This window comes from Ursus americanus, chromosome 4 (assembly GCF_024610735.1).
Source record: "Ursus americanus isolate L20-20 chromosome 4, mUrsAme1.1.p, whole genome shotgun sequence".
NCBI classification, from domain to species: Eukaryota; Metazoa; Chordata; class Mammalia; order Carnivora; family Ursidae; genus Ursus; species Ursus americanus.
In genome coordinates this window covers 71,403,594-71,416,920 of record NC_142130.1, presented here as the reverse complement: position 1 = coordinate 71,416,920, position 13,327 = coordinate 71,403,594, and positions in this window count along the sequence as shown.

Below are 13,327 nucleotides of genomic sequence, written 5' to 3'. Positions count from 1 at the left end.
AATTATTTCTCCAAAATAGATTTTATTCTAATTATTTTTGTTATTAGATTATTTAATATAAATTTTTAATTGATGAATAAAAAAATCTAAGTCTGTAATTACAAGACACAAAGGTAACTTGATAGTCTAAATATTTTCCCAAGGGTTTATCTACATTTTTTCCATAGAAACAGGAGCATAATTATCCTATAGTTTTTTCTTAACCTCCTGTTTTACTCAAAATATATAGTGAACATTTTTAATGTCGCTGAAGATTTTTCCACACTTACATCATTTCTAAAAATTATATACCATTCCATCAAAATGATATTCAGACATTTAATCAGTTCTATTGTTAGACAGTTTGGTTATATCCAGGTTTTTTTTTTTTTTTTTTGGAAATACTAAAAATGCTGAATTAACATCCTTACATCCATTTACTTTAAAACCATAAAAATATCATGATATACTCTTTATAATTGTATCTTATTATAGTAGAATTTAGGTTACTAGCAAAAGAAGGTAAAGATTTTTTTCTAAGTAGTTAATGAATACAATGAATACATTTATTACACAGTCTAAGTATGTTGCATAAATCATATTTTTAAATTAACCTTCTTAAACTGCAATTGTCCCATACAGTGAGCATGAACAATTAAATAGAAAACTCCACGTTGTCAAAATTTAATGGAAAGAAGATATTTTTCAAGTTTGAGATGCTACAGCTGTTTGAAATTGAGAGGGCAAACTAGCATAGAGAAATCTAGGTCTATTAAAACTAGGGGAGCAAAGGAAGATGAAACACTTAGTAATATTCTGTTCAGTAATTTTTTTTCTTGCCTTTTATTTTTCCCCTCAAGCTTAAAGGGGCTTTGAAAGGGGCTTTCAAAGTGAGCCATTTTCTAGAAAATTTTCTTGTGCATGAATATGTGTGGTAGCAAATTTAAACTAACAAGCATGTTTAACGTGAATATGCACACTGAGTTTGTGTTGAGGGAGCAGGTCTCTGTATTTCAAATGTAGAACCCTGAGATCTTTGCAACTGATAATAAATTTTAATACAAGGACATGACCAGAACACCATCAGTGTGCTCCTGGTTTCTTGTGAAAGGAATGCACATCTGGGCTAATGAGCACCAAGCACAGTCCACCAAGGGCAAAATCACTGCTCTAGTTAGGACTTAATGGTTTCTGCAACATTCCGATCAGAAGAGACTTCTTATTAACCCAGGTTATTTGTTGTCTTACCAAAATGTTCTCATTTGCTCTATCTGTTTATGATTTACATAATGACTATATAAACGGTGGTTCTGTAGCTAACGGCTTTGTAGTCCTTATAACATTCTGATTTAAAGAATAATTTTAAACATTTATAAGGAGAGGTACTTAGAATTGTTGGAACCAACTGAAACTTCTTTTAGAAACTTTAATAAAGTTTATGCAGCATATATTCTGACCCACACTTTACATATGTTAATTCATATATTCCTCACAATAGCTTAAAAGGTAAACTTAATTATCCCCATCCTACAGATGAGAAACTCAACTTGGGGTAGTAAAAATACCCAACATTTGCAGGTAGTAAGTAGTTGGGTCATTAATGAAATACACTAGGTTCCTATTCATTATAACCAACCTGGTTCCCACAGTGACAGCACCTTTGATGGAATGGGTTCCATAAAAGGGGTATATTGTTACAAAAGCATTTTATAAGTTCTAAAGAAAAAAATAGTATGAGTTTTAATTAAAGTACATCATTGAATGATTTTTCATTCATAAACAATACAGAGGAATGTCGTGACTTTCTCATTCATGTAATAGAACAATGATCTCAAAACTCACCATGTCCCCTCAGCTGTAAAAACATTTTGACCTTGCCAAATCTATGTATTTAAAATTATATATAAATGATATACATGCTTGGGGCACCTGGCTGGCTCAGTCGGTTACACATCTGCCTTTGGCTCAGGTCATGATACCAGGGGTCCTGGGATCAAGCCCCATGTTGGGCTCCCTGCTCCCAGGGAGCCTGCTTCTCCCTCTACCCCCCATTCATTCTCTCTCTCGCTGTCTCTCTCTCAAATAAATAAATAAAATCTTTTAAAAAATGATATCCATGCTTTACTGAATTATGTTTATTATAAATTATATAAAAAATGTAAATTTGAGGATTTCAAATGTATGAATCATATTGAACTTTTTTATCCTTCCAAAAGATCATTTTGCATTCCCTACTTTGTAGACCACTAGGATAGATTCCTTAGCATTCACAGTATGCCTTGTAGCAGGAAAGGCATACTAATCATGGGTGAACATAAAAAATGGTTCACTTCTGAAATTTGCTACACTGTGCTTTGAAATCTGGAGACTAATCTCCAGGAGATGGAGGTGGTTCTACATGTGTATATCATATTAAATTTTTCTTAACCCGATGTCATTTAACTGATTTGCTGTATTTTTAGAGCTGCTGAATGCTGTTGACTGGTTGGAACCTCTCTAGATACTATCTCTGTAGCTTGAATTGTATACATATCAAAAGTCAATCTTGTTTGCTCTTCCCAAAATAGAGTTTAACTCTTGTACATTAAGCTCTGATATAATCTTCCTAATTTGCTTCTGGATCAGTGAAACTAGGGAACACCGGATAGAGTACTTACCCTGAAAAGAGTTTTTAAATACTTGTTCAGCATCATTTTGTTGCCCATAAAGAAATTACTAACAAACATTATAGAATGGTTGAGTTTACCGCGTATGTTGGATATTCACCACATGGTAAAATTTCCTCCTGCTCACACTTGTCGCCAATGTAGAGATGGAAAAGTGTTTGTGACCCTGGAATAAAGAATAAACAGTTTTACACTATATTGACTACCAAAGTGAAGTTGAAGAGGCTGATAATTAGAAAAGTCTTGTTGAAATAATCTTTAATTTCATGAATATTTTTTTATTGTAATGCCAGATAACATAAACACCCAACATATCAGAATGTTTAAGAAAAGAGTAAGTCCCTTTTCATGTATTCTTAGTTCTGTGGTTTGTTTTTCCATACTGATAGAAGTAGGAGACTAAATAAACAAAGCGGAAGTAGGTTTGGGGATTAAAAAGTGTCCAAGAAAGTAGATTTTCAAAAATGAAGTTCAAATGACTGATTGAAAGATTGAAAAACCTCAGGGTAGTATGATGTTTCAGATGATTCACACTTTAAATATAATTTTATATCATTTTTAAAAAGAATGTTTCAATTTTAGGTTTGTAATTAATTTCTTGTAATAAATTAGCCCAATCTTTTAATTAAAATTTATTTTTATTCTTAACATCTGAAAATTTCACAGTGAAAAATTTTAAATGTGGCAGAAAAAATGATGATTTGAACAAATGGTTTTATGATGATGTCATTTAAATTTTAAAGATTACTGAAATGTGATGGTCATATTTCTTGCATTCAATGTTATTTTGTTAATGAGGTTTGCAAACAGCATGGACCACTCAAAATTAAATCATTCGAAAATATTTATATTTGCAATATATATTTTTATTTCCAGTATTTAAAAAATATTTAGATAAAGACATTTCCAAAAAATATATTAGAGCATTTTTTTTTAAGTAGGCTCCAAGCCCAGCATGGAGCCCAACATGAGGCTTGAACTCACAACCCTGAGATTAAGACCTGAGCTGAGATCAAGAGTCAGACTCTTAACTGACTGAGCTACCCAAGCACCCCTAGAGCATTTTTATTAGAGATAAATTTTTACAAATTTGTACAATACCTCTTGTATCATTCATAATGGGCTAAGTTGTGTTGTTGTAATAACCAAATACAAAATTTGAGTGGCTTAAGACCTAGAAAGATAATTTACCTCTCATGCAAAATCCACACTAGTCCCAGATGCCTCTCTAGGGAGACTATGCTCCGTATTGTCACTCAGGGTTCCAGCTGCCTCAGTAAATCATGTAACAGGGTGACACAATGGGGACTAATTCAAAGCTTTTCAGTGCCTCAGCCTGAAATTGACATGCGTTACCTCACCACACAGCCCGTTGCATCTGTAATGCGGACTAGTCTCATAGCCTCTTCCAGTTGCAGAGGGGAATGAGAAATGGGGTCTCCTTGTGCCTGAAAGAGGAGCAGAACAGAATGTCAGTGAATGCTAATCATGTCTACTCACATGTGCACAAACATGGCATTATTTGTTCTTGCTTCTGCAGTTTATAGAAAAGGAGTATATCACTTCTTTTGATATATATATATATATATATATATATATATATATATATATATATATACATTTTTTTTTTAATGAATTGTCTCTACCACCCAGTGCTTCTGGACCAAAAATTGGATAATACATTTCTCTTAAATTATACTAATTTAACAATATTTATTTATTGTAAAAATAATGAAAAAAAAAAACCTCTGATCTAAAGAAGACATTGTACTTTTCCTAGAAAAAAAATCATATATAGCTATTTAATCATTAATTTCCAAGAGTGTCCCACATTTGCCATCTGTGAAATTTATAATGGTGGAAGATTTCATCAAACCATGACCTAAGGTTTTATCCTTAGAAATTATTTGAAGATTTCTGGGCATAACCAGCAGCTGTTTCTCCGCCAGCAGTGGCTCCAGGTAAATGGGGCACAATAATGGTAATTTCCCACTCTGTAAAGAGCTTATAATTCTTTTAAGCACTTTGAGGCCAGTGAAAGACACTTTATAGATCGATATGTTACTATAATACCATAAGTGTTTGGCCTTTCTGAATCATTAGATTCAATCTGCATTGCTTAAAAGTCAAAATAATGAAAGCATAAAGGGAAGATCATTTGACTAAGCAAAAAAAATTTTTTTTTCTGTAGGTGATAAGGTGTAAGAATGATAGAGAGATGAGAGGGGATCGTTGACCAAGTAGAAAGAGCTCCTCTCATCTACGAGAAGGTTGTAAGATGATGAGCGAGAAAGAGGAGTCCCTGTTTAAAATTTTCCTTTGAGAACTCATATCTTCACAATATTTCTCCTTCGTTCCGATAGATTTATGTTGATGCTGTTGAAATTATTTAGAGGGAAGAAGCTGTTTTATTTTGTTTTGTTGTCTACACAATTCTGATGCAGCTGAGAATATAAATCAAAACGTAGCAAAAGTTGGCTTGGCTCAATATTCCCCTCAACTTCCCAGTCTCTGTTAGGAGAATATTTTATTGTTATCCTATCAAACCTAAGAAATCTTTATTTTTTAAATTGTTTTTCTCTTCCAGCTTTTTTTCTTAGTATCATAAATTTAAATAAACATTTTTAGTTGGTAAAGAGACCTCTAACAAGTCACAGGTATTCAGTTTGGCACCTTTAGTTCTCTAAAAGAGAAAATTAGTGTAATTGTCCCTTAACAAAATAAGCTTATGCTGGACCAAATGTACTCAAAAGAATGTAAATATGGTAGGTTATTAATGATTGGATTAGAAAAAAACTTTTATGATCAAATTAATTTAAATTTAATTTACTCAGGTTTTGACCTGAGTAAAGTTACAAAGTTTTCTTAACTGATTGGCTTATCATAATCTTTAAGAAAGAGCTAAGATATGCAATATTTCACAAGTTTATTTCAGTGCTGAATGCTTTTATTGTGAAAGATCTCATGTTATCATTTCTTAATATATTGGAAAACCATGCCTTAGACATTTAGTCCTATCCAGCCTTGTCATTTTTCAAAATTGGAACTGGAATTTGTCTGGCACTGAACTAGATGCTTTGCATTTTTTATTTTATCCAACACATACATAACAGTAGGCGGTGCAAAAATTAAAGCATCACAGGGAAGAGAGATACTTGTTTTTTATTCTTTGTTTCATAACTGTTTTTCATATAGCATCAGTGTTATATATTCAGTAAAATTCATAATTTTCATGCTGTTCTTTACCTTGAAGAAAAAGAAAATAATAATATGTATTTACATTTGGTCTTCATTCCAATTCCTGGGACTCAATGTATAGATAGTAATTTAAAAACCAATTATCCCTTGTAGATTTGTATATTAATGAAATTAGACAAAGTTTATTATCTTTCTCCTACAGTAATCCTAGTAAATGTTATTCATTACTATAATCTTAAAATGAGATTGAAAATTTCTGCACTTTTAATGACTAGTTGTCCTTGTCATTCACATTCCTTTCAGAGGAAGGAGAATAAATGAAAAACAAAAAAACAAGGTAAGCTCAAACACACGTGGCATGCACATAGACAGGAGTGATATGATTCTAATATGCTAGTGTCCATGTTGACTCATAAATTCATTAGAGAAATGAATATTGGTTTTTATTTGTCTTCATGTCATGTCTGACTGTGGGGTACATTATACCAGTGCTATTTTGGATTGATTGCTGACAGCAGCGTCATTCATTATGCATGTGAAGAATGAAGTCCCAGAGACATAATTTTTTCAGTTTGACTCCATGAATATACAAAAAGGTTGGGATTTCTTTGTGCTAGTAATCAGACAATAAATGTCTCATTACCATGTTTAGACTACATACAAGCTATAAGCATTTGTGGCGTATTGGATAGTTATCAATGTCTTCCTTTTGAGTTTCGCTATAAGAAAATGTGTGATTCAGTAAATGGAGTAGTACCTAGTATTAGGCATTCCAATCTTGCCAACTGCAACGTTAGAATTATTACATTGTTAATGTGGTGATGGATAAATGTCACATCTGCAGGGAAGATAAAAATCCAATTAAACTAGAAAGAGTTATGTACTCACTAGGCGGCTTCTGACAAACACAGGTAGAAATTTCACAATGCTCTGTTGCTCCGTTCATGTTTTCTTATTGTTCTAATTACACCATCAGTCATGGTTCATTCCAGTGTATATGCTGTGGAAGTAGAACACTGTTTAAAAATCAGGGATGGCTGTTAATCACTGAGTATTAACAAACAGAGAATAATGTGTCAAAAATGAGATACAAGTATCAAAAGATGCTTGACTTTAGTGACTCAGAAACATGGACTAGGTGTCTTGAAGCTCTATCTTTAATGACACTGGTCAGTTTTCAGTTACCAGTTGGCATATGAGTCACATTTTGGGGGTATGTTAAGTGCATTTTCATACAGATTTAAAAGAGGTCATAATTTTGCTGAGTTATGACACAATATTGAACAAGTTAAATATTCTTAATATGGGGCTGGTGCTTTATGCATAATTTTTGTGAGTGAAGTAAAATTGTTCTTGTGTTAGAGCTCAAAATCTCTAAATATTCCCAAATTTATATCTAACTTTGTTATTATTCATGTATCAAAACATTTATCTATTTTTAAAAATCTTCTTATTGTTTTTGTGTTGTTTGGGACACTCAGATGTATTCGGGTATGATACAGTATGGAAAATAGTGCTTTACTCAAATATGCCTCTCAATACAGTGTGGACAAAATGTGACCTATTCTGCATATCCTAGTGTCACTTATGAAATATGTTGTAAAATCTCAACAGTATAATGTTCATCAGAAAGCAGAACAATACAGGGCAACCCCCCCCCCAAAAAAAAACCATGTATTAAAGTACATCTGTCTATGTGTCTTTCTATCCATCTATTACTGAGTCGTTTAAAAATACCGAATTTATATGCAACATTTCTGAAAGATGTGGAATAGTGACTTGCATCTTTTTTCTACAGATGTTATGGTAATTTTTCTAGCCTTCATTCAGTCCTAGTAGTCACACTGTATTACACTGAGTAGCAAATTGGTACTACTTGACATTGGTACTAAATGTCATTGGTACCAAGTAGCAAATTGGTGCTAAGTTACATAGGAAAAATCACTAATGTAATATGACTTCCATGTGTTCTGTTGATCAAATTTGAGCAGCTACAAATAGACAACAGTATTGGAATTCATCCTGTGGTTAATAAATAAAGGATAATTAATAAAGAGCAAGGGAAAACCTTACCATATGTGCACTCAGTAGTTTTATTATGAATGCCTTTCAATCAGCCATTACCAGTAAATGATTAACTAAATTCAGTTTTCTTACCTGTAACTTGGCAATAACAATAACTCCTTCAAATGTATGGCTTATTTAACAAATAAACAACAACAACAACAAAAACCTAGAAGGTACATCAAACTATTTTGTAACCTGAGAAGAACTATTACTATTAAGCAGAATGAGAAAATTTAGAAAGGTTATGTTGTTGGCCTTATGTTTATGCTTATTTTTGTGCATAAATTGTAAACCATATTTATGAAAAATACTAAAAGCTTTATGTCAGTGATGTAGTGAATCATTTCCCCCAAGGTATAAATTACAAAAACTTACCAGAAAAAAAAAATAAGGAAACTCTAATAAACCTATAAATAGTAAAACATCAGAAAACCTATCAATTTAAATCATTATATTAATATATTCCAAAGAAAAAGAAACATAGGATCATGTCAAAATATGTTGAGGGGCGCCTGGGTAGCGCAGTCGTTAAAGCGTCTGCCTTCGGCTCAGGGCGTGATCCTGGCGTACGGGGATCGAGTCCCACATCAGGCTCCTCTGCTGTGAGCCTGCTTCTTCCTCTCCCACTCCCCCTGCTGTGTTCCCTCTCTCGCTGGCTGTCTCTCTCTGTCAAATAAATAAATAAAATCTTTAAAAAAAAAATATGTTGAAACTTGCAAGTTCATAGTAAATATTGTAGTCAAAATTCTTTGTGAATGTAGGCTGGGCTTAGTGACTCTCTTCTAATGGACCGAATATGGAGAGGTGATGCTTTGTGTCTCCCAAGGGTAAGTCATAGGAAGGATAGCTTTCTTCTGGCTCTCTTTCTTGGGTTGCTTGTACTAGGACAAACTTGTACTAGGACAACCCTGCTGACATGTTGCAAAGATACTCAAGCATTCATAAAGAGTGACCAATGTGGATAGGAATTGAATCCTTCCATAACCATGAGCATCAGCTTGCTAACCGTGTGAGTGAGCCACCTTGAAAGCAAATCCCCTAGTCTGTGGGTGACTATAACCCTGGCCAACATCTTGACCTCGGTGAGAGACCCTGAGCCAGAAATGCACAACTGAGCCATTCCCAAAGTCCTAGCCTCCACAAAATGTGAGATAATAAATGTTTATTGTTGCCTTAAACCACTAAATTCTAGAGTAATCTGTCATACAGCTATGGATTACTCACAAGAAGAAATCAAGACTTAAATTAAACCCTAGGGATTAAGATTATGACAGCTGTAGATTGATAAATAGACCCGTGGAATAGAATAAACAATCCAAAAGCAAACCCATGCATCAATAAAATCTGATCTATGGCAGAATTACTGCCATTTTAAAACAATAAGGAAATAATTAAGAAAATCTGATGGAAAAAAAATATAGGATTCTGGCATCATATCATGTATTAAAATATCTGGTAGCTTTAAGATTTAAAGGTTAATAAAATGAAGCTTTAAAATTTTAGGAAAATTGTAAAAAAAATAGCTTCCTGGGTTTGGTATAGGGAAGAAATTCATAAATAAGATGGTATTTATAAAAGTGTTATTTAAATGAGTTTTAAAATTATTTGAAATATTTTAGGATAATTCCATTTCAAATTATTTAAAACTTTTGATAGAGTCTTATAGCTGACAATGAAATTTACTGGCTAATTTTTTGAGAAACAAGGTGAACCTAGTAGATAATGGAGAATTTGTAAAGTAAATAAATTTATAATTTTTGTCCCAAGTTCTAAATCTTTATTTTGTTTAATGTTTCTTTTCATACCCTGTGGTATGTTTGTGCCACCCTAGTTGCCTACAAGCCTTTCTGTTTAAAAATAACAGAGAATAAGAGCAAAAATTCAGTAAGTAAGCACTGAAAGGAGACAGACTCAATCCCTTCTGATTTTTCACTTCTTTATCTAATCCTCTTCCACCAACAACTTCAATCACATCTAGACTCTGGAGTGCAGACATCGTATCCGTCCTTTTTTATTAGTCTAGATGTGACCCAAATAGCTTTTTTTATTTTTGTTTTCTCAGTTTAGCTGAAGCCGCTTGGAATTTCTCAAAGTGACTTTATTAATATTTAATCAATACTAGGGAAATCAAGAATAGACATATAAGTATAATGCTAAAGTATACTAATAAATATTTGCAAAATATTGATTTTTCATTCGAACATGGCTAGATGTTAGGTTCTAATGTTCAGTCCCAGCTTCAGCCTTACTGACCTGAGTCCTTTCCTCTCAATTCCTGTTTTGATGTGGAACAGTGTAAAACAGGGATATGCAACTTATTTTTTGACATTTGACATGATAGCAAAGCTCAGTATGCATACACACATACATGTACACACATGCATATATGTGTGTATGACTAAAATTAAATTTCACAAAATAATGTTGGGCATTTGAGAGTGCATTTAGATTTTTTTAATGCTGATGAAAACATATTAAATTTATTCCATGATACAAATATGGATCACAAAGATCAGCAATTTTATTTTAAATAAATAGTATGAGAAATAATAGACAAGTAACTAGAGCACATCACAGGTAGTAAAAGTAAATATTGTTTGTTTCTTGCAGTTCTATTTTACATATAATTTTATATGTAAGTATGTCTGAATATATTTTATACTACACTGTGATATAAATGCTATCTGTCATTGTCAGAAAAGTTTGAAAGCTACTAATTAAATTTCCCTCCAAAGAAGGTCCTTCACCTTTTATTTCTATAATTTTTTGGCTGTTCTTTATATCCCCATTCTTTGCCCCTCCTTTCTCTTTGGACCAAGTTTGTGTTACCTGGTTTAAGCAAATTAGCTAATTCGGCCTTGACATTCAGCTTTAGAGTCTACGGGTCCAGTCTGGCTAGTTCGTGAGTATGCTTTCCTGCCAGTCAGCACTGCACATGGGTCTCCTCTATTTATGACAGCAGGAAAGTGGAGGCTTATCATCAGAACGGCGTGGCCCATTGCCAAGGCTGCTCCAGCTGGGAAATCAATGAGAGCAGCTGAGGCCCAAGAGTATAGGTAGGGCCAAGTGGTATAAAATGATACAAGATCTGGGTAGGATCTGTCTACTCCTGTACACTCCAATCTGCTTGCATCCTTTTATAGTATTTGAATCTCATATGAGGACAAGATATCTTCATTTCTTCCCTAAAACGAGGACAATTTCAATCCTTAAATGTAGTGGACATTTATAATCTCTTAAAAAGACTGAAACAGGGTTTGCAAAGACTGAAAGAGTTTTTATGCTGCAGCTAATCCTAGGTTTGTCATTGGCATTCATCATCACTCACCTCCATCAACCATTTCAGATTCCCCAAATCCCATGCTGGAAGTTCTGATAATCTGGGTTCTATGCCTAGGGTGTGGGAGCATCCATGATCTCAACTTTATTCCTGAGTAGTCTGAGCCTGTGGTTGCCTTTTCCTGGCTGGACGGTGACTGTTGCCATTTTTCTTTTACAGTTATCACTGAGTACAGAAGCACCAAGGGTTGCCTCTGTGCATGCTCTGGGTTCTGGACACCTTCCCCCGCACCCCCATTATGACATGACAGCCAAAGATCTGCATTCAGTTGCCTCATCCAATATAGCAACTCCTTTCTTTTTTTTTCTTCCAGTTTTATTGAGATATAATTGGCATACAACAGTGTTTAAGGTGAATAGCACGATGGATGGACAGATGTGTATACTGCAAAATAATTACCATAGTAAGTTCACTTAACAACCATTATCTCATATAGTTAGACGATTTTTTCCTTGTGATGAGAACTTTCAGGATTTATTCTTTTAGCACCTTTCAAATATATTCACTCTTTTTGTTGTTGTTGTTGGTCTGTGGCTCTCCTGTCATGAGGAGCCCCAAATGGCTAGGTGGTAGTTGAAATCTCCACCTTACTATGGAAATTAGTAGTAGAACCCTTACTGTGAGCCTTAGTGGAGACAACCTTCTCAGTATTTGTCCAACTAACCTTTGTGTGTTAAGTCACCTAAAATCATAGTTGTTTGTTAACGTGTTAGCAATGATTAAATGGGACAGAAGTATTTGGGGATGAGGGAGAGAGAGAAGCAGACAAAGAGAGAAAGAAAATAATGGGAGCTGGAAAGAGAAATAGGCTTTGACAGAAGACATGCAAGTGGGTTCTGATCATAGTTCAAATACTTTTCACAGTCTGAGGTTCCCCACATGTCCCAGTCTGATTACAAGTAAAGACTCAAGAGTTGTGATTATCCCAAGTGTTAATAGGAATGCTTCCTTGGAGAAAAGCTAAAAGATTTTGGTATCCAGAATTTCTTTCACATTCAGAAGTTATTGATGTCATACATGGGGATGTCAGATGAGTGGTATATTCAGTCTGAGAAACACCAGAAGGGAATACTCCTAAAGATACACGTTGTTGACCTGAAAACAGGGCTTTTGTCATCAGCATTTGTAAGAAACAGATAAGACCGCTCCAAGGACTAGGCTCACACTGCCAAATCAATGGACCTTGCTTTCTTTGTCTTTTCTTTAATTCTACTCTAAAGGATTGAAGCCACTCTATCTCCAGCAACCACTCCTAAACACACTCTCAAAAATACTACCATTTAGTTTTTTTTGTTTTTTAATCTCAGTAGGTGTCTATGGTCCATTAGAATCATCTTGAAAGAGAACTTTTCATTTAAGAATTTTAAATGACAGCAATATAAGCTCCTTTACAGTTTCCCTAGTGGAAATGAATGAACCATTAGAAACACAATTGCCTTACTACTATTTCTAGGAGAGAAATATTAATTTCCAAGGATAGATCAAATAGATCTCCCAGTTTAAGCAGGGAAAGTAGTATACAATCATATATTCAAAAATATATATATACATATTTTTTCCTGTAATCTTCTTTGGGGTCTTTGCACTTGCTGTTTCTGTTTGGAATATTATTTTAAAATTTTTTTGCAAATTTTGAAAAATTTTATATTAAATTTAAATTACATTTTTAAAAATTATTGTATTCTTTAAATCCTTCAGATTTTCCAACTATTACTCCTGAAGAGATTATTCTTTAACTACCATAGATAAACAATCTCTTCTATCAATCTCTGCATAATACCAAATATTATTTTCTTCATGATTTGTATGAGTATCTAAACCTATCTTTATTCATTGGTTCATTCATTTTCTTATGTGGGTACAGGCTTTCTCAAATGGAAAATAAACTTATCAAGGGAAGGTATTCTATTGGGTTGGTATACAAATATATGAATTTCTAGTGCCTAGATTACTGTTTGGCTTACAGAGGAACACAATCACTATTTAATATATAGATCATGATTTTTATAGTTTGTGTTGAAACAAAGGACCCTGAAGATACAGGACATCTAAAACGGATGTTTCCCCTTTTTATCAG